We start from the raw sequence: 23,252 nt of genomic DNA, 5'->3' as shown, positions 1-23,252 counted from the left end.
AATGATAGAAAGGCCAAAATTTCATATTTGGAGGATAAGAGGAGGCTACTTTTGATGCATCATTATCACACGTTTAATGAATATAGGTCACTAAGAAGACTTGTCTTAGTTTACCAACTATACCTTCTAAGATACATTCTTTCTTACACAAACGTATATGATTGTAGTTGTCATAGTATTTGTGACCTGAATTAGCTAACTGTAGTTGTAAAACCTAATTAAGTGAGGTATAGAACATTGATTTGAGGAAACTATTAAATAAAGACTGGTATATTCCAATTTGTGCATTCATAAACCATCATCTATGATTTAATGTTCTTTGCATCAGAGATTCTACCTCGGGCGTACATAATAAAGAAGTCGTTAAAATAATAGAAATGTTGGGTTAACCAAATGTGTCTAAGATATGAATTTTGTCTAAAATCTTTGACCAACAAATGTCATTAGAAGATACACTCATATACACCGTGTATCATCGGAACAGCGGATAAGCAGGGCGTGATCGATTTTAACCTGACACGGTAAGAAAACCTTTGTTTTGTTTTATCTACATTCAGTGTACATTTCTCAACATCTAAAATTCCTGCTCCCAAATAATTTTCGCTTCGATTTTTTTTCCCATTTATAAGACAACTTTTATATTCTAATAAGAATAATTGGCTTTTACTTGCGCAAATAGTTGTGAATGTCAACACCAACTTTCAATTTCGATACAGTTGTCGAGTCATTTACATGTTTTCTATGAATGAAAGCTGATACAGGGCAAAAGTAATAGTTACCAATCATAAACCTACCTGTGATAACTCCTTCCATGAAACATTTTGGGTAATAAACCAGTGTAAAACACTTTTGGAAAAGCTATATACCGTACATTTACTCAACTATGCACCGTACAGAAGGATTTATGTGGTCAGCTATACACCGTACACAACGCTTCTTTTCGGAATAAAATATAAAAATACAACATATGTATGAAAGATTTCAATGCCAATTATTGAAACAGCTATACTTATTACGCACACACAGTGGCCTTCTATCAGAAAAAGAGTTGCAATGAATATAGAATCATATCGGATGAGATGAGCGCCAACTTCTTTCACAAGTTTTTGCACTTGTTTTTAGTAAGCGTTCTTATTTTGGTAAAATAATGAGACGTCTCTAATTATCAACCTACGACCAAATCATTTCTTAAAACAACAATTATGTTTAGATTGAAGTACACATTGATATTATGTAAACAATACAAAGATTTTCTTACCGTGTCAGGTCAAAATTGATCACTACCGCTTGGTTAGTACCTATATCCGCTGTACCGATGATACATGGTGATATATAAAAACTAAAATAGCAAAATATCGAACTCCAAGGCAAATTCAAAATGGAAAATTCCTTATCAAATATATTATAAAGTTATATAAAAGTAAAAGGTTAATTGGTAACTAAAAGTTACCTCAGGTGAAAATCGTCAATGCGTTTGAAGTATAACACGTGACAGAAGACAAGTATTATGTATAATACCGAATAAGTTCGCACGATACTGGTGTTTGAGATAAAGTTCAATAATTACCCTTCTGATCTTCTTAACATTGGAAAACAAAAAAATATTCACCCCTTACTTTCCTGGTTTAGCCAAAGCTGAAGATGATATGTTCCGAAATAATTATTCGGAAGGAATATACATTTTAAATGTCACCAAACCTGGACACATTAACATTTATCAGCTCAATCAACAGCTATACGCAACAAGAATGACAAAGACAGCACATCATATACAAATGTAAATTGCATTACAAGTTGCAGTTCTCGTTGCTTTTTAAACCTTGATATTTGAATTTTATTTTGAATTAAACAAGCAGTTAAGTTTTCATATTAAAGAAAACAAAATAGTGGCTACATAAAACATAAAAAAAAAACATTATGTTGTTCCTTACCAATTAATAAAGAGAAGTCGTGTTTTCGTCAGTTTTTATTCATTCTGCTTAATTTATATTTTTGTATTTCATTTATATTCTGTACTATTTGAAAGACTGTGCTTCTCTTGGTGTTGAATAAAAGAGATCAACATTTGTTTTTTACATTTTTGTATTACATAGAAATGAAGAAGACAACTAAGATTTACTACACTTGATATAATTATTAAATATATTCATATAAAACTCATGTGGCAGTCGTTTGTACTAATTCCAAATTATTTATACTATCAGATACTGCTTAATACTTTAAAAAAAATCATTTAGATTACATTGAATAAGGTGGACTTGTAGATGAATGAATTTGCAGTACAATTCTAATGTCGTTTTAATTGTTTTTTTGTTGTTGTAATAGAAAAAAAAAAAACTCACCCAACGTTGTACGCCAGTCGCAACATATGATAACGTCCCTGATCACATAATTAATGCAGCTTTTGGACCATGATCATGTTATTGTCTTGAAGCACCTTAGATCGTTGTCGAAGTTTGCGTGGTTCGTTTTGTTCAATCTATTTTGTATTCTTGTGGTACTTTGTGGAATGTGTTTTCGTCGGTTTTTATTCGTTCTGCTTAAGTATTTTGACGGTAAATATAGATATTGTCCCGTTGGTATCTTACTCTCTTTTTAATAAAATTATTATATTAAGGTTTTTGAGTCTTTAACAAATGAAACATATCCGTGGTTATCTGCGACAAATATATTCACTAAAGGTCAACCAAATAACTATTGCGTTCACAAAACTTTGAACTATCGTACTTTAACAAATCCTAATCTCTAGATCAACCTTGACTACTTTGTCTGATTACGGCTTATTTCTATACTCTGCACAAAAACAGAAACATCAAAAATAGAAAAAACAAAATGCTCATTGTAAAAGAAAGCATGAAACGTTCAACATTGAGCGTTGTAACTATTCAATTTATTATAGTTGGAATACGCTTAACAGCATGAACTGTAGTCTTGCCAATGTGTTCTTTTAAATGTGTTCACTCGAAGCCGTCAGAGAAAAAAAAACAATAGTTTCATTTTTTATCTACCTTCAGTTTTGCCACAACAGTCATGTAATTTGTCATAATGTTTTCAGGTATTTCTCAATCTTTCCAATAATTCCTTGTCTATAGGGATTATACTACATGTTTGTAAGGAATACTCGTTGTTAATAGGGGCTCATTTTACATGTTATCTAAACGAAAACAACTTGAATTATACGACATATTTGTGAAAACTAATTTTTACCCTGAGACGCTGATGGATCCATTTTTAACTTTACATACTCTTGTGTCTCTTTAATAGCTTCTAAAAGAAGTAATGCCCAATTATCTTTCCTGCGTTTCACAGCAAGAAACATTTCTCGACACGCAGCAGTTCTTCCTTTTGAGAACTGCATTGCTTCAATTGCTTCTTTATCACTTTGTTCAATACATCTATTTTTATATAAATATGCACAAAGCTACAAGGGTTCTAATACATCAACTAACTCTCCTGTCAAGTAATTAATTAGAAATTCAAAGTATTCTTGACAAAACCTCCTCCCTCTGTCTGGATAAATGTTGCTTATAGGATCAACAAATCTTTGATAACCTGAAATAACATGTACATCTGTTCATTGAGAACAATAAACAATCTGTTTGTCCTAATCCACTATTTAAATCTGATTAATTTATTCATTATCAAAAATAAGTAACTGGCCAACAATATCAATATGTATTATTCCCAATTGGTTTATTAAAGAGTATATAATAGAATAAGAGTGGACATGAAAGTAAACTTTAATTATGATATGTTTGAGTTAATATTTAAGTTGTGGACATTAGTTCTTATCATTGATATACATGTATATTTTTTACATGCTGGTGGTTTTATGTTTGTTTTTGACTTATTAATATTTTTGCTTTGAAAACTTTCAATTGATTTGATAATCTAGTAGATACGCCTTACCTTTATCGGATAATGCTAGTATAAACTTTGGAAGAAGTTCACTTTTTTCTGATATTTTCTTAAGCAATTTATTGGACGCTTCTTTCCTATTGTTTTTTTCCAGCTCACATATTTCGTCAATAAAGTCCTCTATAAACGTAAACAAACAGTTAAAAGACACCATTAAATATGGCACAATTGAAAAAAAACACATATGGGGTACATCTAGACATATTCATTAGATATATTCACTTAATTTTTAGTTTATTAAATTGAAAACGTAACATGATAGTAGTCTAGTATGTAGTTGTCACAAAAACAATTCAAATAATTCGCTTCAAGAAAGTGTTGATTAATCAACCTTTGACGAAGTATAGTTCTTATTTTGAAAACTGCCGTAACATGAGCATGGTCAGATAATTATACTTTTAGATGAAGTACATGTAGCACACAGATCATCTGTGACAATTGATTTTGCTAGAAAATAAATTTGCATACAGAGATAACTTACGTTTAATGTAATCTTTATTAAGAGATTAACTCATCACAGATACCGGAAATAAAATTGTGAACGCCAAAGACTCTTTTTGTCCACAAAAGACACATCAGTGACGCACGAACCAACAAAACAAAAAAAATGCAAGGGAAACAAATGGATATATAACAGTTTAACTATTAGCAAAGAGACAGAAAGTACCAACGAACTGTTTGATCATGTGACTGATGTACCATTGCATAGTAATAGACTATCAAACTATTTGCTAGGTTATAAATAACACATATGGTGGCACAGGAGGAGTCTTTTTTGAAATTTCATTAAACATTAAAATAATAATCATGATAATAGAAAATTGTTTGGTAAAAGAGGATACAGTAAACATGCAGTACAACCGTATATACACACTAAAAGGTAAATTTTTAAAAATTAAATAGGAACTGAACAAGACTCTGTTTAAATCTATAAGTGTTTTGCATTTTACGAATTTTCTATGAAAGTCCACTCCAGGGAATTGATCCATTATAAAGTTTTTCGTAACAACTCAGTTGCAAGGTTAAGAATTTCTACGTACAAACTAATGTGCTTCCATAAAAAGGTTAATGATTACTAAAGTTATTTAAGAAAAAGGTTATGCTGCAATTTCAAGATCGTGCATAGACGATTGATAAGATCGACTACGAAAAATATATAAAATTCATGAAGTTCCATATTCCGTTACTTAGTTAAATTACGACATACTTTGTACAAGCTTCAAAAAAAGGACGAAAAATATATTGATTTAGTGTTAAATAATAAATATAATTTTCTTCGCAGAAAAGCAATATTTTCTTTCGTGTTTCGGGTATTAAGGTTGTACACTTCAAAGGAGCCAACATTTCTAGAATTAAACTTTTTTTCTTAACCTGATTTTTTGGTTTATATGACTGTTAGAAAGTAACGACGAAGAAACAAAAACAGATGGTGGTGCGCGCTTTTTTGGCTATGACCATTTGAAAGTACCAATTTTAATGATTTTCCTAATTTTTCATCAATTTTTACCCATTTTTTTGGCTATTATCATGAAAAAATCCCAATTTCAAAATTATACTCTTTTCATACTTTCACCAAAGATGAAGTGGACCAATCTGAATAAATTTAACTTTAAAAACAATGTGTAGGTTTTAATATAAGAAAGTTTTTAAAATTTTGTTGCTTTTTTGTGTCAAATTGACCATGCTGTCGATTTTGTAAGGATTTTTCTCATTTTTTTAGAACAAAAAGCATATGAGCTCAACTTCTTTGTTAGAAATGATTGAAAATTACAAATCTAAGTATTTCGATAAGAAAAAAAATTGATATAGGATATACATATCTTTGGTAAAATCATTTCTTTATACCCTCACCTATTTTCTCAATATTTTGGCTGATGACACTTACCAGATTGTTTATAAAGTTTGCAAATGTTATTACTCATAAACAACTTATTGTAATTACACAATCATTTAAATGAGGTGAGTTTAATTATGATATTTTTTTATATTCATTGATTTTTTCCACTTGTATTACATGCTTTAGAAATTTGAAATTATCATTTTTTTCATGTATTTTTTCATTAGATTCGTATGTTTGAAAAATTTACATACAAGAAGTAAACACATTTAGTTCATACCTGTCAACTGACCCGTATTTTGCGGGTTTGACCCGTGAATTTATCAGTTCATCCGAGAGTTTTCAATACCTTTCAATGAAAATAACCAGGGATTTTATCAAATGACCCGTTTTGATCCATATTCTAGTGCCATGAGACTTCCAATGTTTAAAATGCTAAAAATGTCCTCTGAAAAATGTCCAATTCAAAACTCTTCCAGGACAGGAAGTTCCATTATTTGCCTTCAATTGAATGATCTACAGCTATCTACAGCTATCAAAACATAATTTTGACACTCGTTTGGTTGAAAGGCAATAACAATTCGCTAATATATAGTTAATTGTGCACTTTAAAGGTCGGCGTAAGTCAAGCTTGACATACAGTTTTTGGATTTATGAATTTGCTTTTTACAAATTTCAATTGTCCTATCTAGATCATTTTCAAACAATGTGAACCTCTTTATACATGTCTGTTGCAGAATTACATCTCCCTTAACTATTTTAACCATTCATTTGTGTTGTCACTTCAAATCGACGAGGTCTACAAATGTGCAAAGAATGTAAACAGTCACTTCGTCTGTCTCAGTTTATTCCTCCTGTGTATAGGAGCACATTAGCTATAGCTGATTTCTAATTATAGTTGGGGTTTATAAAATGTGTAAATAAAAAATAGTGCTAATGACCCACTTAGAGGGAATTGTTTTATTTTGATATTTGATTAATAATAGATACCTGACAAATACAATGCATTTAAAATGAAAACATGACTTGAAATGTTAAATAATGTTCAGGAAATACTTCTCAATTGTGAATATTTGTACGAAACTTGTATCTGTTATTGAATATTAAACGAAAATCCTCTAAATACTGAAATTCAACAGAAGAAAGTGGTTACGCGTTATGACCTGCCTAGTTCCTCCTCAATAAGGCATTGACCTGCATTTTCAGAGGTTGAAAGGTATGTTATTTTCTTAAGTTCTAGCAACATTAATGGATGCTCATTCTTGGCCATGCTTGTGCGAAAATTCCTTCAACGAATGATCCATGATCGAACAAAACAAAACGTCCCATTATCAGCTTTTGGATGCTGAATTAATTAGTATATATCTATATGTTAGATGGATGCACTTAACTCGTTAACTACGAATCTTTTTAAAAAGAAAGGTCATTGAACTATTAAAGTATCAAACAAAGTTTGGCACTTACATTAAAATGAAACAATTGCAATATATAAAAATTATACCAAAGTCATGTCAAGAACTTTGTACTGTCATTCAATTATTCATAAAGTCAGGTGGTCAATCAAGCTTTGAGTACTAATTTTCAATGAGCTGAAAACATGTTCATGATATTAACCTACCGAAATAGACTTATTACTGGGTTTGTAATAACATAAGCAACACGACGGGTGTCACATGTGGAGCAGGATCTGCTTACCTTTCAGGAGTGGGGTTGTGTTGCTCAGTCTTTAGTTTTCTATGTTGTGTTTTGTGTACTGTTTTTTGTCTATTGGTCTTTTTCTTTTTTAGCCATGGCGTTGATTGTTTATTTTGGACATATGAGTTTAAATGTCCTTCTGGTATCTTTCGCCTCTCGTTATAGACGATGGTATTTTTGCACGTTGTAAAATTCAAAAGAAATCAACTTGCTTACATGAGGACTCAAATCAGTGTTTGAAGTTTTATATTTTAGAGGTACCTTCCAATCCTTGTATGTTGAATATAACATCTGTTGGTTTCAAGAATTTTAAAAATTCCGACTTTAATAAACAAACTCGGTCTATCTGTGATTCTGACATACTCTGAAAAACATGTAAACAATAAAAACACCTTTAAATGATTTTTCTCAAATGACAGAAATATGAAACTATGCTCATTATTAAATTACTTGTTTTGTGTTTTTTATTTTTCACATTATGTTAAAACATGAGTTAACAGTTCAAACTTTACAGAACCACAATACATCAATTTGAAATATAACACTAAAGTAATAAGAATTTCGTTAACAATTACGGTAGAGCATGGGTAAAAAGAAAAGAGACTTAACTAGACACTCTGTCAGAATGGGTTAAAACAATTATGTCGTTGATACAGCGTAAAATCCACATGTTGACAACTGTTTGCATTCAGAGACAAGGAAGCTGTAAAATGTCTGAAGTATCTTCACAACAAATATGTTCTTGTTCCTCTGGACAAAGTTTTACATAATATCTATTTTGTCTGTAAATCATATTACTACATGTACTACGAGTGTCTTATCAAAGAATTGGGAAAAAATTAACACTCGGATAATCCGTTTACAAAAACATAATTTTTAATAAGGGAGATATCTTAGCAAACCATAAGTCTTTCATGGCCCCATAGAATATTTCAATGAAGAATATATCTGAGGACTTTACTTGTTTGAATCGGATACCTGAACTGCATAAAGCTCCGTACAAACAACGGTACATTGCCGGTCATCCGCATGTTCTATCAATGAAGTGTCCGTTATATTCCTTTAATGTGTTCGCAGTTTAGGAGGGATAACATAAATATGAACCCCAAAAAATAAGAGGCTATATCAAAGGACAAGTGACCAGTATGCTGGATTTTCTCAGTGACCACAAATTTGTTGAACTTAATGGTAGAATTACAGCCAGTTGTCGGCATTCCCATGGTAACCAACTGTTCACCTCTCTAATCGATCTTTTCTTATTTTCCTATGACTCGGAGTTCTTCCAGACACTTGTACAAAACAAGAAGACAAAAGCATATCATTTAATTTTACATACAGGTATGTTGATGATGTTCTTTCCATAAACAATCTAAACTGTTTCTAAAAGTTCGTCGCCATAGTAGCAGTATACCAGCTTCACTCGCGTATGGAGTATATATTTCTCAACTCATACAATATTCAGGAGTTTGCAGCTGCGACTCAGACTTTTGAATACGTTATTATTGTTTGAGAAAAAAATTGATGACCAAGAGTCTTGTTCGTCCTTTTTTCTCAAGAAATTCATAGGAAAGTAACAAGACTTGATAGATGAATATTCAGTGTCTACTTTATAAATTATACAAGTTGGTCTCGGAATATATTTTCTAGGTTCTGAAGTTGTATATCTTTTTATTAACTTTACAGTTTCCCTTCATTTGTCTTCGTACTGAAAATGGAAAAAACAACAAAAATACCGACCCCCGAGGAAAATTCAAAACGGAAAGTCCCTAAAAGCATCCATGCATTTCCTTATGTATAAAATGGTGGATTAAGGATGTGCTAAGATGAGGTTTATTGCATTGTGAAATATTTCTTTTAGACGATTTTTCAATTTGACATGGGGAATGGTGGTATGAAGGGTTGAAAAACCAAAGGTTTACATATAATTAATTTCAGAGAAAGATATACATGATAAAGGTTTTAAATTATCGAGACGTGCTTTCGTTTGTTAAAATCCAATATGGTCAATACATTTGTACCACTACGCGAGTAAACAATTTCACAGTATTTCTGAAGACCATCTTTCACTGTGGACAGAATTCTTGTCAATGTAGTGGACCATTCCTTTGTAGAATATGCAGATGAGCCGGCAATGTACCAACGCTTGTATGGAATTTTGTGAATATTAGTTATTCAAAAAGTAAAATAACAAAAATACCGAACTCCGAAGAAAATTCAAAACGGAAAGTCCGTAATCAAATGGCTAAATCAAAAGCTCAAACACATCAAACGAATGGAAAGCAACTGTCATATTCCTGACTTGGTACAAACATTTTCTTATGTAGAAAATGGTGGGTTAAACCTGGTTTCATAGCTAGCTTAACCTCTCACTTGTATGACAGTCGCATTAAATTCCATTATATTGACAACTATGTGAAATACATCCTAAATAAGGTAAGTCCGCAGATTTGCTTTTCAATGTATTGTTTCATTGAAGCCGTGAAAGATTTATGATTCGCTAAAATCTCATACTTGCCAAATAATTTGTTTTTTATGTTTTTACCTATGTGCTCTTTCATTCCTAGTTGTTCTACAAGACACTCGTAGTGGTGCGATTATCATACAAACCAATATTATATGAAGCTTTGTCCGAAAGGAATAACAAAATATTTATTGCGAAGCGATGATAGAAATTTAACAGCTTCTTTGTCTCTGAATACGGACTTTGTCGATCACTTACAAAGTGTTTCAACTTTTGGATTCGATTTTTATCAGAAAACTGATAGCTTTAAGCTATTCTCACAAATGATCCAGGTCCACCTTTTGCGTTTACTCCATGCCCTGGCGTAGTCCTCAATGGAATCCATAATTATTTTGATGTTATGTTTCCAATTGAAGTGTTGGGGTTCTCTGAACTTAGAACCATGATTTATCACCTTTCGGTGTTCACTTTGAATTATGTTTAGATCTCAAGTAATGAGATGTATAGATTGATTGATTGTTGGTTGCTTAACGTCAAGTGGCAAATATTTCATGCATATTCAGGACGAGAGATGTATAGATGGGCTGTAGATATAAGGTGAGTGGAAACAGTCATATTTTTTGGTTATTTAATGTTTACTTTTTTTCAATTTTTAAATTATACCACCTTAGTATGACGATAAATGTTCACTTCTGTTCTCGTACTATGAACAACAAATTTATCTATTTTGTAAAAAATATTTCCGTACTCCATGTACTGCTTACAACAAAATTATTGGTATTTACCTGTGTACGCTATTTTATTTAACGGCATTTTGTCCAAGATCAAAGTTGTCTTTCGGATTTTGTTTGACATCCCACCTACCACCTACTTTAATTAATTTTGTATTTACATTGTGTCATAGATCAAATGTATTCGTTCAGTGTATGTTTACTTGTTTTTGTTAATGTGTCTCTTGATTGAGTTATTGCATTTCAATTGACATTTTATAGTGTGTCTTTCTATGCTGTGGTGTTACACTATTATTTCAGGTAAGGGTGAAGGTTGGTGCCTGTTAAAACGATTAAACCCGCTGCATTTGTTTGCACCTGTCAGGAACCTGTTGTTCAGTGGTTGTCTTTTGTTGTTTAAAAGTGTTTCTCGTTTCTTGTTTTTTATATGGATTAGACCGTTGATTTCTCTTTTTGAATGATTTTAAACGAGTCAATTTCGGGGCCCTTAATAGCTTGCTGTTCGGTGTGAGCCAAGGCTCCGTGTTGAAGGCCGTACCTTGACCTATAATGGATTACTTTTACAAATTGTGACTTGGATGGAGAGTTGTTTCATTGGCACTCATACCACATCTCCTTATATCTATATATGTAAGAGCGTTTTTATGTATTTTTAATCAAGGACCTGCAATGTTTGCTTATAGTTGAATACTTTATGTGCAATGAATTTTGGTGTAACTGTACAATAGGAACAGACTGATTTGAAAATAAAGTGTAATTTTATATGTTACATCTTTGTGATGAAGAATGTTGCTGATGTTGATAACATCGATTTCATTATTAGAAAGCTGAAGTGGAAGGAATTTCCTATTCTCATTATGTAATGGTTCCGATCTTACTGGTTTATGCATCCTTTGTCAAGTGCATAATCTTATATGTTCCTTTTGATCGTATGACTCTTGACGGGACGCGATATTCATTCATTAAGTTATCGTATTATATTGCTTTTGGTGTATCTGGTGCGGGTGTGTTCTTTTGTGGGACTCGAACGCAAGCGGTTTTTATGACGTTAATTTCATTTTGATTACTCTCGTCTTTACATTTTTCGTAATTTGTACTTTATAAGGAAAGTCAATCCTATGAACTGATAGTACTATCAACTATAAAACATTTTTATTGGCGTCCTTGTCAAATTTACTATTAAATACTGAAAAAAATGTTTGCGTCTTTTCAAGTTAGCTACTTAGTACTAAAAACATCTTGTTTTAGTTTTTGATAGATTTATCTCTATTTTTTTTTGTCAGTTGTATCGTATGTCTGCGATGAATGTTAACATAGTTTTTGCCACTGGATCCAAATCATTGTCACCTTAACCTATTATGACTGTTTGGGTTGTTAACCCAATTTTGTCAATAGAACAAAATTATAAACAACTGTCATACAAGTGGGAGGTTAACCTATCCATAAAATCATGTTTAACCCACTATTTTCTGAAAATATTATAAATATTAAATTAGAAATATAAAAGTTATTTTATATTCGTTTCGTTGGTTGATAAAATCTAATGTTTATTTTTTTTAGTTTTTATGGACTTTATGTACCATGGAGTTTGGTATTTTTGTTATTTTTTTCACATATGTTAATCTATTCCTAGATATTTTTTTAAATAAATAGAAATACAAAATGAAAAAAAAGCGAAATAGTAAATCATTCATCAATTACAGCTTTTCTCAAAGATGCATTTTCATATTTATATACTTTATTGCTGAGTCAGACAAAATTCTTTGATTAAGCTTGTGTTGGTGTTGCATAAATCAATGACTGAGGTAGAGGTTTCAATTCTGTAAATATAGACAATGCAATTTCTTATAGGAACTCCCTTTGTGGCTTAAACTGTGCCACTTTTACTGTGAAGTTTCGTGAAAAATTATATCCCAGAACGGAAAGTTGATATGCACTACTATCTTATTCAAAGGTCAAAATATAGGGCTGTGAGGCATATTTTCAACATTTATATGCCGTAAATTTTTTATACTATCCCTACCTCCATTTTTGGAACACTAAGAATTAAATTTTAGGCGCTACCATGTTTTTCTATACTGTTAACATTCCCAAGTTATGTCTCTATGAGATGAAACACAGAGATCATATCTGGGAACCAGTACGTTAACAAACTAACATGTCTATGAATATTATATATCTCCGCAAAAAAGGCGTAGCTTGTGAAAAAGCTGTATTTACAAAGTGCAACTTATAAAAGATTTGTTTTGTCCACAATACACTACATAAAAAACTAACGACTGAGAAACATGAACCCTATCATAAACCCGAGTGATATCAAATGCTCTGGGAAAGCAGATCTTGCTTCACATGTGGCATCGTTTGTTTGGTTGAGGTTAATAACGCATTCGGTGATTTCATAATAAGCGGAAAGAGAATTGGATTATGGTCACGACAATTGATAAAACTCCGTTGCCATCTGTGACAAAGATATTCGATAACGAATTCACGAAGGCATCTGTGTAACTTTAGAAGGGAGAATATCCTTTTTACCACACCACACCCTTCATTCAAAAGCTACCCTGTAAGCAGCAACTAAATGTAAGGAATGAAAATAGCCGAGTGGTCTAATTAGTTTATCTACTCTAACATTTGCTTAATAACACCGGAGTTGTGAGTTTTAATCCCACCAGCGGCAGACGCGTTTTACTTAAGTTTGATTTGACAAGGATTGCCAGTTTTCCCATCCATGTCCAGTGCACAATGTTAAAAGAATATTGACGACATCGCGATATTTACAATGTTAACACGATATTGTGTCAAAATCGTTTACATTATATGAACTCTTATATATTGTTTACCCCGTTGAAATCGTTAACATCGCGATGTAAACAATGTTGTAAAGATATCGTGTTTACATCGTTTACATCGCGATATCAACAATGTTAACACTATAATGTGTCAACATCGTTTACATTGTAACAGCTGTTTTTACTGTTTACATCGGTTACATCGTATACATCGCGATGTATACGATATAGTAACGATGTTGTGTTTACATCGTTTACATTGCAATTTTAACAATGTTAACAAGATATATTGTCAGCATATTTTACATTGTAACAATTCTTATATACTGTTTACATCGTTGACATCGTTAACATCGCGATGTATACAATGTATTATCAATATCGTGTTTACATCGTTTGCATTGTACTGCATTGTATAGCACGATATGGTGTCAACATTATTTATAATGCTTGAAATGTAATAAAATGTTTACATCGTTTACATCGTTTACATCGATATATAACAATTTATTAACGATATATTATGGATTACAAATGTGTCAATTTTTGTAATGGAATAACAACACGGAGATGTCAGTATATATTCAGGAAAGTGCCGGGTTATATACTACATCTTTTGCCTCATTTGGAACATCAACAACGTCATCATAGCAAACGTTACTATGTGACGTAGTCTTAAGCTATGCAGAACACTTAAAGAATGTAAGAGGCTCTCAGAGAGAAAATAATGACGTGTATCCGTCAATAATATGTTTCTTATTTTAAACCACTCTATTTACACATTCAATACTTTAGTAATCGTTAAAGTGCTATTACAAATTATTGCATATATATGATAGAATTATTTTCACAGCAAATTATAAACCCTTCACATATGCGGAAAATGTGAACTTTTTTTTTCAGTATTTGCTGTTTAAAAAAATACATAAAAATACAAACGGTATACATGGAATTTAAAAACTTTTTTGAAAAATATTAAGAAGAAAAAAAAATATTTTAGAAGATGGAAAACTTGTATTTAAAAGAATTACACTAAATATTAAGAAATAATAAACATGTACTGAATATATATAATGCTTGGTGAATGTTTAAAAAATACCTGGTATTGGTAAAAAAAATAGGCAAGGATAATCAGTAATATATTTGTAATTCGGGTTTCAGACATGGTATATAATATGACATTCCCGGCTTAGAATTTATACGTTGTGAACGATGAAAACAGAAAGGTATGGACTTTATATACAACATAAACACGATGCTGACACGATATTGTCAACATCACGATGTATACGATTTGAACTATGTAAACACAAAGGTATAGACTTTTTATACAATATAAACACGATATTGACGCGATATTGTTAACATTGCGATGTATACGATGTGAACGGTGTAAACAGAAAGGTATAGACTCTATATACAACATAAACACGATGTAAACACGATATTGTTAACATTACGATGCATACGATGTGGACGATGTAAACACAAAGGTATAGACTTTGTATACAATATAAACACGATATTGACACGATATTGTTAACATTACGATGTATACGATGTAAAGGATGTAAACACAAAGGTATAGACTTTTTATACAATATAAACACGATATTGTCAACATCTGGATGTATACGATGTGAACGATGTAAACAGAAAGGTATATCCTCTATATACAACATAAACACGATGTTTACACGATATTGTCAACATCACGAAGTGAACGATCTAAACACAAACGTATAGATTTGGTACACACCATTAATACGATGTTAACGATGTGAACAATGTAAACACGATATTGTCAGTATCACGATGTATACGATGAGAACGATGTAAACACAAAGGTATAGACTTGATATGCAATATAAACACGACGTTGACACGATATTATTAACAATGCGATGTATACGATGTAAACGATGTAAACAGAAATGTATAGACTATATATATACAACATGAACACGATGTTGACACGATATTGTTAACTACACGATGTATACGATGTGAACGATGTGAACACAAAGGTACAGAACACATATATATAGATAGGATACAATGTAAACACAATAATGACACGATAAAATCGACAAAACATCGTGCACTGGCCATACTTCAGTTTTACTGCGTAATGTCGGTTGTTTTTCCGTGCGCACCGGATTCCAGTCTTTACTTTCACCTATCAATGCGAGCACACTACAATGAGACCACCAGATTTCAAGTTTTTACTTTAACCATTCAATGCGAGCACGCTACCATGAGACCATCTTTGCATATTCCTGTTTAGTTGTGTACTAACTATTCTTTGTAATTTAATCATATCTCTATCGGTTGTTCTTTCCGTGCGCACCAGATTTCCAGTCTATACTTTAACCTGTCAATGCGAACATGCTACCATGAAATGATGATGATGAAAGCCTTTTTCACATCCATCGGCTAATCTATATACATATTCAGGACGAGAACAGATTATTGTAATGATTATTAAACCTTCTTTGTACTAGACCGACACGTTGGGCCCGATTTTTAACGTGCCAGTTCACAAGGGAACAGTCCGCATAAAAGACATGTCACTTTACCCGGACATTTTGTACTCCGAGCCGACCAGTCTTTGCTCTTACGCCTAAATGACGTGTGCTTAGCAGAGAAGCAGCAAATACCAATTCTAAAGTCTTTGCTTTGAGTCCGGCAGGGTTCGAACCCACGACCTCCCGCACTCGAAGCAAACATGATACCAAGAGACCACCAAGGTGGTCTGGTACCATGAGACCACCGTTGCATAATCCTGTTTAAATGTGTGCCAAATGTTCTTGTTCAACCAAATATGGTATATTTCAATTTTATTGTATGATATCGCTAATTTATTTATTGTGTGTCTTGCTTGCAAATGTATAATTATGATATTGTTAATGTATAATTGTTATCCTCTTGTGGCACCATACGTGTGCCTAAGTTGTAATAAAATTTCTTGTCTTGTCTTTAATTAAATCACATCTCTACCATGAGGATTTGAAAAAAGATCATCAATTTTTGAAATGTTCGGTCAAATCATACCAAATACGATTTTCCTTTAATTCAATTTGTTGGGATATGAATTGTATTGTGCTACAACATTACATACTTTTGTGACGCTTTTTTAATGCCTAGTATATCTATCATGAAGAATGATTTCAGTTATTATTTGTAGTTTCCGTTTGGTCATACAGCTCATAATGTTTCAACGTACTTATTTATCCATGGCATTATATAAACTTGAATTTGAACGTTCTGATGACGGTAAATACAAAAAAGAGTTTTGACGCACAAAACTTATAAAGTGTTATTTTCGTTAAGGTTTAAAAAAATCATATATTCTGCCCTGATGTCGGGTGGTTGTCGCTTTGACATTTTGCCGTTTCCAATATAGTTGTATGTAAATGTACGATGACGGAGTACGTGTTGTTTTCGATATATCTATACTACTAAAAATAACGAGGTCCAATTTGTTAGCCGGCATGACGTAAAAACAACAAATCAATTAATCTAAACACTACTTATTTATAAATAAAAAAATGAGAATCAAAATACTAAAGCAAACAGAGTATATACTTTCCTTCATAAAATATTATAGTTCTAAAAATATACAGAAATCTAAAAACCGTCATTGAATATCATTTACACCTGTTAGTGCAAGTGAATTAAAGTCACGGCTATAAATAAGGCGTTGGTAATTTAATTGAGTCACGGATCCGCGATATCGCGGGTGTATTCTTGTTTACATAATAAAAACGTAAGTGTAGTATAGATCGTTTATTGCTTGTCAAGTCAAGTCAACTTTGAAATAACACTTTCTGTACGGGGATATTGACAAACTAAAATGGTATTTTGAACATGAAAGGTAATTCAAGATAATGGAAATAGATTACTGCTTATTACCATGTATTTGTTCTGTTATATCGGTATTGTTCAACTCCGTTTTACGTATTCATTTAGTGATGGAACAGTTTAGTTGTCCCATTAGCAAACATGTATCATATCTTTATTTTTATATAGATATTTACCTGATGATCTGTTAAAATCCTTCTCAAAATGGCGACCGGGAAATAATTGTAAATCTAAATATAGGTAGTGTTTATCTTTAAATAACATTCTACCGAAGTTTAAATATTTTAAATTTGCAAAAAAATACAAAATTATAAAAATTAAGGTGGATGATTGAAGTAAATATTTTCGACTTAATTTTTGAAAAAAATGAGCTAAATAAAAATATGAAACAAAAAGACAGATCACTTAGGGTGAACGACTTTTTTTTTATTAAAATTGCAACCCGGGATTTTTTATCGTTGAGCCGAAAGAAACTTTGGCAACACATCTACCAAATTCATCAATTGGCCATAAACTTGTATCTTCCCCTGAAAGTCGATTTTCATTGGCAGGTAATTTTATTTAAAATATATATACGACGATTGACGTTATGTATTTTGATATTTTAACATATAATTAGAATTGTAAAAAAATGACAAAAAGGGGGGTACTACATTGCCACTTTGTAAACTTCTTGAATTCAAAAGGATGATGTATGAATCTAGAAATAACATGATGTTTATTAGACACATTAAACGAATGAATATCAACTGTCATATTCCTGACTTGGTACAGGTATTTCCTAATGTAGAAAATTGTGGATTTAACCTGGTTTTAAAGCTAGGCAAACCCCTCACTTGTATGACAGTGACATCAGAGTTTCAAACGTCTTGAATAAAGTGAATAACTGCAAAAACAGTCACGATATTCTCGTTTTGAGATATTGCCATCAATGATAAGATATAAACCAATGCTGCACCCAAAAGAATATATTACAGGATGTTTTAAACCTGGCAAAAGTGTTATCATCGTGTGTTGATAACTGTTTTGTTAAAATCCCGTTTTGTTAGATTATGTCAACTTTGACATTTATATGACATCTTAGGGACATCGCACCCTAAAGTGTTAATATGAAATTTTGAAATGTTCCTTTAAAAATAATATTAATAATCTTATGATGACGTTGAAAAGCTTCAATTATTGTACCCTATATGCTATTTCAGGGACCAATAATTGATGTTATCATATCTTCTCCTTTAGTTTCTTTGAGCATTAGTTTCTGGAAATAATGTATCTGTTTTTACCGTTCAAAGTTATTGCCTCCTATTTAATGATATGTTAGATATTCGTGAAAAAATGACACATTAAATATTTAACTGAGATCCGCAAACCTGTCTTAAATAAGGTAAAAATTGTTTGTTTTTGAAGAGATTAAAAGAAAATCATATAAACCACTTTCCATTCTAATATAAATAGAAAACATACCAATGTAACATTGTTTTCAGTATACATGTATGTCATTGAAACCAAATCTGTTAATAGTTGGATAATACATGTTTGTGAGCGCTCAACCCTACCGCAACATGGTTCGGTGATGTAACAACAAAACAAAAGCCGATTCATACTTAACAATATTATTCCCTGATTGTAGGTTTATCTTGTTTGATATCTGATAACTGATACAAGTAACCAAAACCAATGAAGCATACAATAAAGATAAATATGATCTGTGTATAAAGGGCTGCAATTATTCTTAGATCCTTAACTACATACCATTTTATTTTTGCAGGACAATTTGCAGCTGATAAAATTGCTTAAGATGAATCATTTGAACATGCTATATGAATATACGTCACTAAGTAGTATTGCCTGGTTGGCACTTCTATACCTCCTTAGACACATCGTTTTTACAACCAACTATTTAGTAACAGTTGGCTAATACAGTGTTGTCTGAACTTGTTACAAAACTGAATTAAAAGAATTTAAGCAAACGATACTAGTATGTAATAGTTACCGAAGACAAGCTCTACGCAAATGTACGATTTATTATCCATAATCAATTATGCAAAAAACTTTGTATATAAGATTTCACCGCGGGCATACAATATAAAAAAAGTCATTAAAACAAACAAAATACATGTTTGTCCTTCCATCAGGAAATATGTTTGAAGAACCAAATGTATCTTAAGTCATTGAAGTATAACATGTGACAAAAGACATGTATGATACCGAATAAATTCGTGTTTAGAATAAACATCAATAGGCACTTATTCGATCTTCAGATTGAAAAGCTTTGATCTTCGAGCCTAAATTAAACGTACAAATTGAAGTTTAAAATAAAAATTTAAAAGTTCTTAGTGTCTGTTATTGTAAACGTAACGATGTTTGTCGCTTTCAATTTTCGCAACTGATACAAGTCATTTACTCTCCTGGTAATATTGCTTGGCTAAGCTTAAGATACTTTCGAATTCGCTATGACTTTATTCAGTTTTGGAATTGATGTAGAGTTTTATAGAACACATGATAATTGTGAAACTTCCTATTCTAGAAGTGGCGTTAATCAGATGTAGATACTAAAAAAATCCAAAGATCTTTTAGAGTACATACAATCTATGACTCTCTCATCTTGCAATAGTATTAAAACATTTGACTTTTCTACACTTTACACAAGTATTCCCCAGTTAAAACTAAAAGAAAAATTGAAAGAGTTGGTATTGCTTTGTTTTATAAAAAAGTATGGCGAACGTAGATACATGTATCTTGTCTTGGGGAGGGATAAATCCTACTTTGTAAAGAATCAATCTGATTCAAACAAAAAATTCTCTGAAACTGACATTATCAAGATGCTTGATTTCTTGATTGACAACATATTTGTTACGTTTGGAGGACGTGTTTTTCAACAGACTGTCGGCATTCTAATGGGAATCAATTGTGCCCCTCTTCTTGCCGACTTGTTTCTTTATTATAATGAGGCTGACTTTATACGGGAAGAAAGATAAGAAGTTAGGAATATCCTTTAACTTTACTTTCCGCTATATAGATGATGTTCTCTCTCTAATTCAAAATTTGGTGACTATGTTGAACGCATCTATCCCATCGAACTAGAGATAAAGGATACAACAGATACAGTTAAGTCTGCCTCATATCTTGACTTACATATAGAAATTGACAATGAGGGTCGGTTGAAAACAAAACTTTACGACAAAAAAGATGATTCCACGTTCCCTATTGTGAACTTTCCATTTCTATGTAGCAACATTCCAGCAGCGCATGCATACGGAGTATATATCTCCCAATTGATACGATATTCCCGGGCTTGATTTCCATGATAAAGGGTTGCTGCTCACAAGAAAGCTATTAAACCAAGAGTTCCAAATGGTGCAGTTGAAATCATCCCTTTGTAAATTTTACGGACGCCATCACGAGTTGGTTGACCGTTATGGAATAACCGTTTCACAGATGATATCGGATATGTTCCTTATGTCGTAATTACAATCCACTTCCTTTTTCACCACGAATGTGACTTACCGAAATAGACTATTTACTAGATTTGTAATAACATGAGCAACACGACGGGTGCCACATGTGGAGCAGGATCTGCTTACCCTTCCGAAGCACCTGAGATCACCCTCAGTTGTTGGTTGAGTTCGTGTTGCTTAGTCTTTAGTTTTCTATGTTGTGTCTTGTGAACTAATATTTGTCTGTTTGTCTTTTTATTTTTTAGCCATGGCGTTGTCAGTTTATTTTCGATCTATGAGTTTGATTGTCCCTCTGGTATCTTTCTCCCCTCTTTTCAGACCTATAGTGTTCTTTCATGTGCAGAGATGGGTCCGATTACTTTCAATGTAATTGATTAGATTACAATTACTTTGTCAATTGTAAGATTAAATTAAATCAATGATTACATCATTTTTCAAAGTAGCTGATTAAATAATGATTACATTGGCAAGTAATCATGATTACATCTGATTAAAATGAATTTAAAAAAAATATATTTGAATGATGTTAATATATAAAGATTATAACTGTATCATGTTTTGAGAACGGATTTTATTTGAAAAAAAAAATCTACACTAGGAAATGCCTGTACTAAGCGAAGAATATGACTGTTGTTATCCATTCTATTTATTTGTATGTTTTTTTTACTTTCCAGTTTTAATTTTCAATTGAGTACAGTATTTTGCTATTTTTTTCTTTTTGGTTTGTTATTAAATCATAACTTCAAAATTTATCGATTTAATATACCAGAAAGATTCACAACGTATATACATGAACAATTTGTCACTGGTTATAGCCCTTTACACTTTACCATTATTTAATTATTAACCTTTGAAATATTCTGACTTTGATTGAATTGAATAAAGGTTTGTAAAGAGGCTTGGTTATTGTTTTTCTGACATTTTTGTATCTATTTCAGTTATCAGTCATAAACATATCAAACATTGTAATAGTATTGCGAATAATTATTGCATTTTACATGTGATTTTATATACACATATTTGTTTATTTCAAACAACATATTTTTCACATGAATCAACTAAGTCTTAACTTTACTAGCATGAATTATTTACGATAAAAACCTATGTTCAATAAAATACTTATTCATCGAAAAAAACTTTTTTTATATAAATATAGAATGTTAAGCCTTTCACCATGTTCACTCCAAATCTGAATTACATATATATACATATCAGAAATGTAGATTTTTGAATCCTATAAGTTTGTTATAAATATTATTCATATTTCTTTTGGTTTATTCAATAAAAATTAAAATCATGGTCTTGATTGTCCACTATCACCTCTAATAAATTAAACATATTATAATAATAATCCTTAAATTTCTCAACTTGGCTATGCTCAAAGTCATAATAATGTGTCCAGTTAAGGCGAAACACTGTCATATTTTGTAATATCACGTTTAAAAACCGGCTCCGCGTCGTGTCGGTCTAGTTCAAAGCAGGGTTTATTTTCAAAAACATTATTATTTATTTTGCCACTGGACGATAAACAGCAACCCATTTATCCATCAAAATCAAAATACATTAAAAGGTCAAGAGACTGTCTTTGAAAATAGCAAACAATTTCCAAACTTTCGGTTAACTACAGTCCAGAAAGTTGTTAATGAACTTACAGATTATCGATGATCTGCCTGTATCATCCAATATTCAAAAGAAAACAATTACATTAAGATGTACATTAGAACAGAAACGGAAGATACCAAAGAAAGATCAAAATTCATAAATCGAGCAAACAAACTACAACATGGTTCCAAATTAAAATGACGTAAAGATATTATTTAAACATGTTAAAAAACATAAAAGAGAAAAAATTGCCCCCAAATAAATCCTGGTAATAAATTAGGTGCAATATAAGGTTGAGTTCTGCTCCACTAGTGCCACTTGTCGTCGTGGCTTTTCAACATGTTTCTTTTATTAGATTTATTACAAAAAGCATATTGAAGCATCTATTTACATATGTTGTAAAGAATATTCATATCCGACAGTGACCGATCAAGTTTATTTTCTATCTGTATGTACAAATACATTGCTAAAAGTTAAAACGACTTAATAACTTTTAAACAAATTTCAAAGAAAGTCATCTCCTTCATATTTGTTATATCGTACATTTTCAAGGGAAAAAAAATATCAAAATATAACATGTATAACGAATATTCGTTTGTTCAAACTAAAAGTATGTCGCGTACAGCGCTGTATAATAATTATATAAGACTATTGTTAAATTGAGTAAGCATTTTTCAACCAGTTTTGAAACAATTTTGAAGTAGTCGATAAAGATTCGTTATTTAAAATGACGTTCATTCATTTTTAGCTGAATGTTTTACATCAAATAGAAATGCATCACAATTTCCTCCTTTGCACACCAAAAGATAGTCGTTTGATTTGTCGTAATATATCCCTGTTGTGTTTTGCAACCCATCTTTCTCAGTAAGTAATTCTTTATGATGTTTACCATCAGGT

General features: G+C 31.5%; 1 long non-coding RNA gene across 1 annotated transcript; it reads right to left on the bottom strand.

The window, feature by feature from the left end:
- Window positions 1–2,628: 2,628 nt before the first annotated feature.
- LOC127720657 (uncharacterized) lies at window positions 2,629–17,510 on the bottom strand. Its single transcript, XR_007990911.1, has 4 exons — window positions 17,472–17,510; window positions 7,712–7,814; window positions 3,910–4,038; window positions 2,629–3,552 (listed from the first exon to the last, which is right to left on the bottom strand). It is a non-coding gene; the product is annotated as an uncharacterized LOC127720657 (long non-coding RNA).
- Window positions 17,511–23,252: the final 5,742 nt, after the last annotated feature.

The sequence above is a fragment of the Mytilus californianus genome, unplaced genomic scaffold (genome assembly GCF_021869535.1).
Source record: "Mytilus californianus isolate M0D057914Y unplaced genomic scaffold, xbMytCali1.0.p SCAF_11, whole genome shotgun sequence".
In the NCBI taxonomy this organism is placed as follows: Eukaryota; Metazoa; Mollusca; class Bivalvia; order Mytilida; family Mytilidae; genus Mytilus; species Mytilus californianus.
Note: the sequence above shows the minus strand (reverse complement) of the source record. Positions and strands in the feature narration are given on the sequence as shown.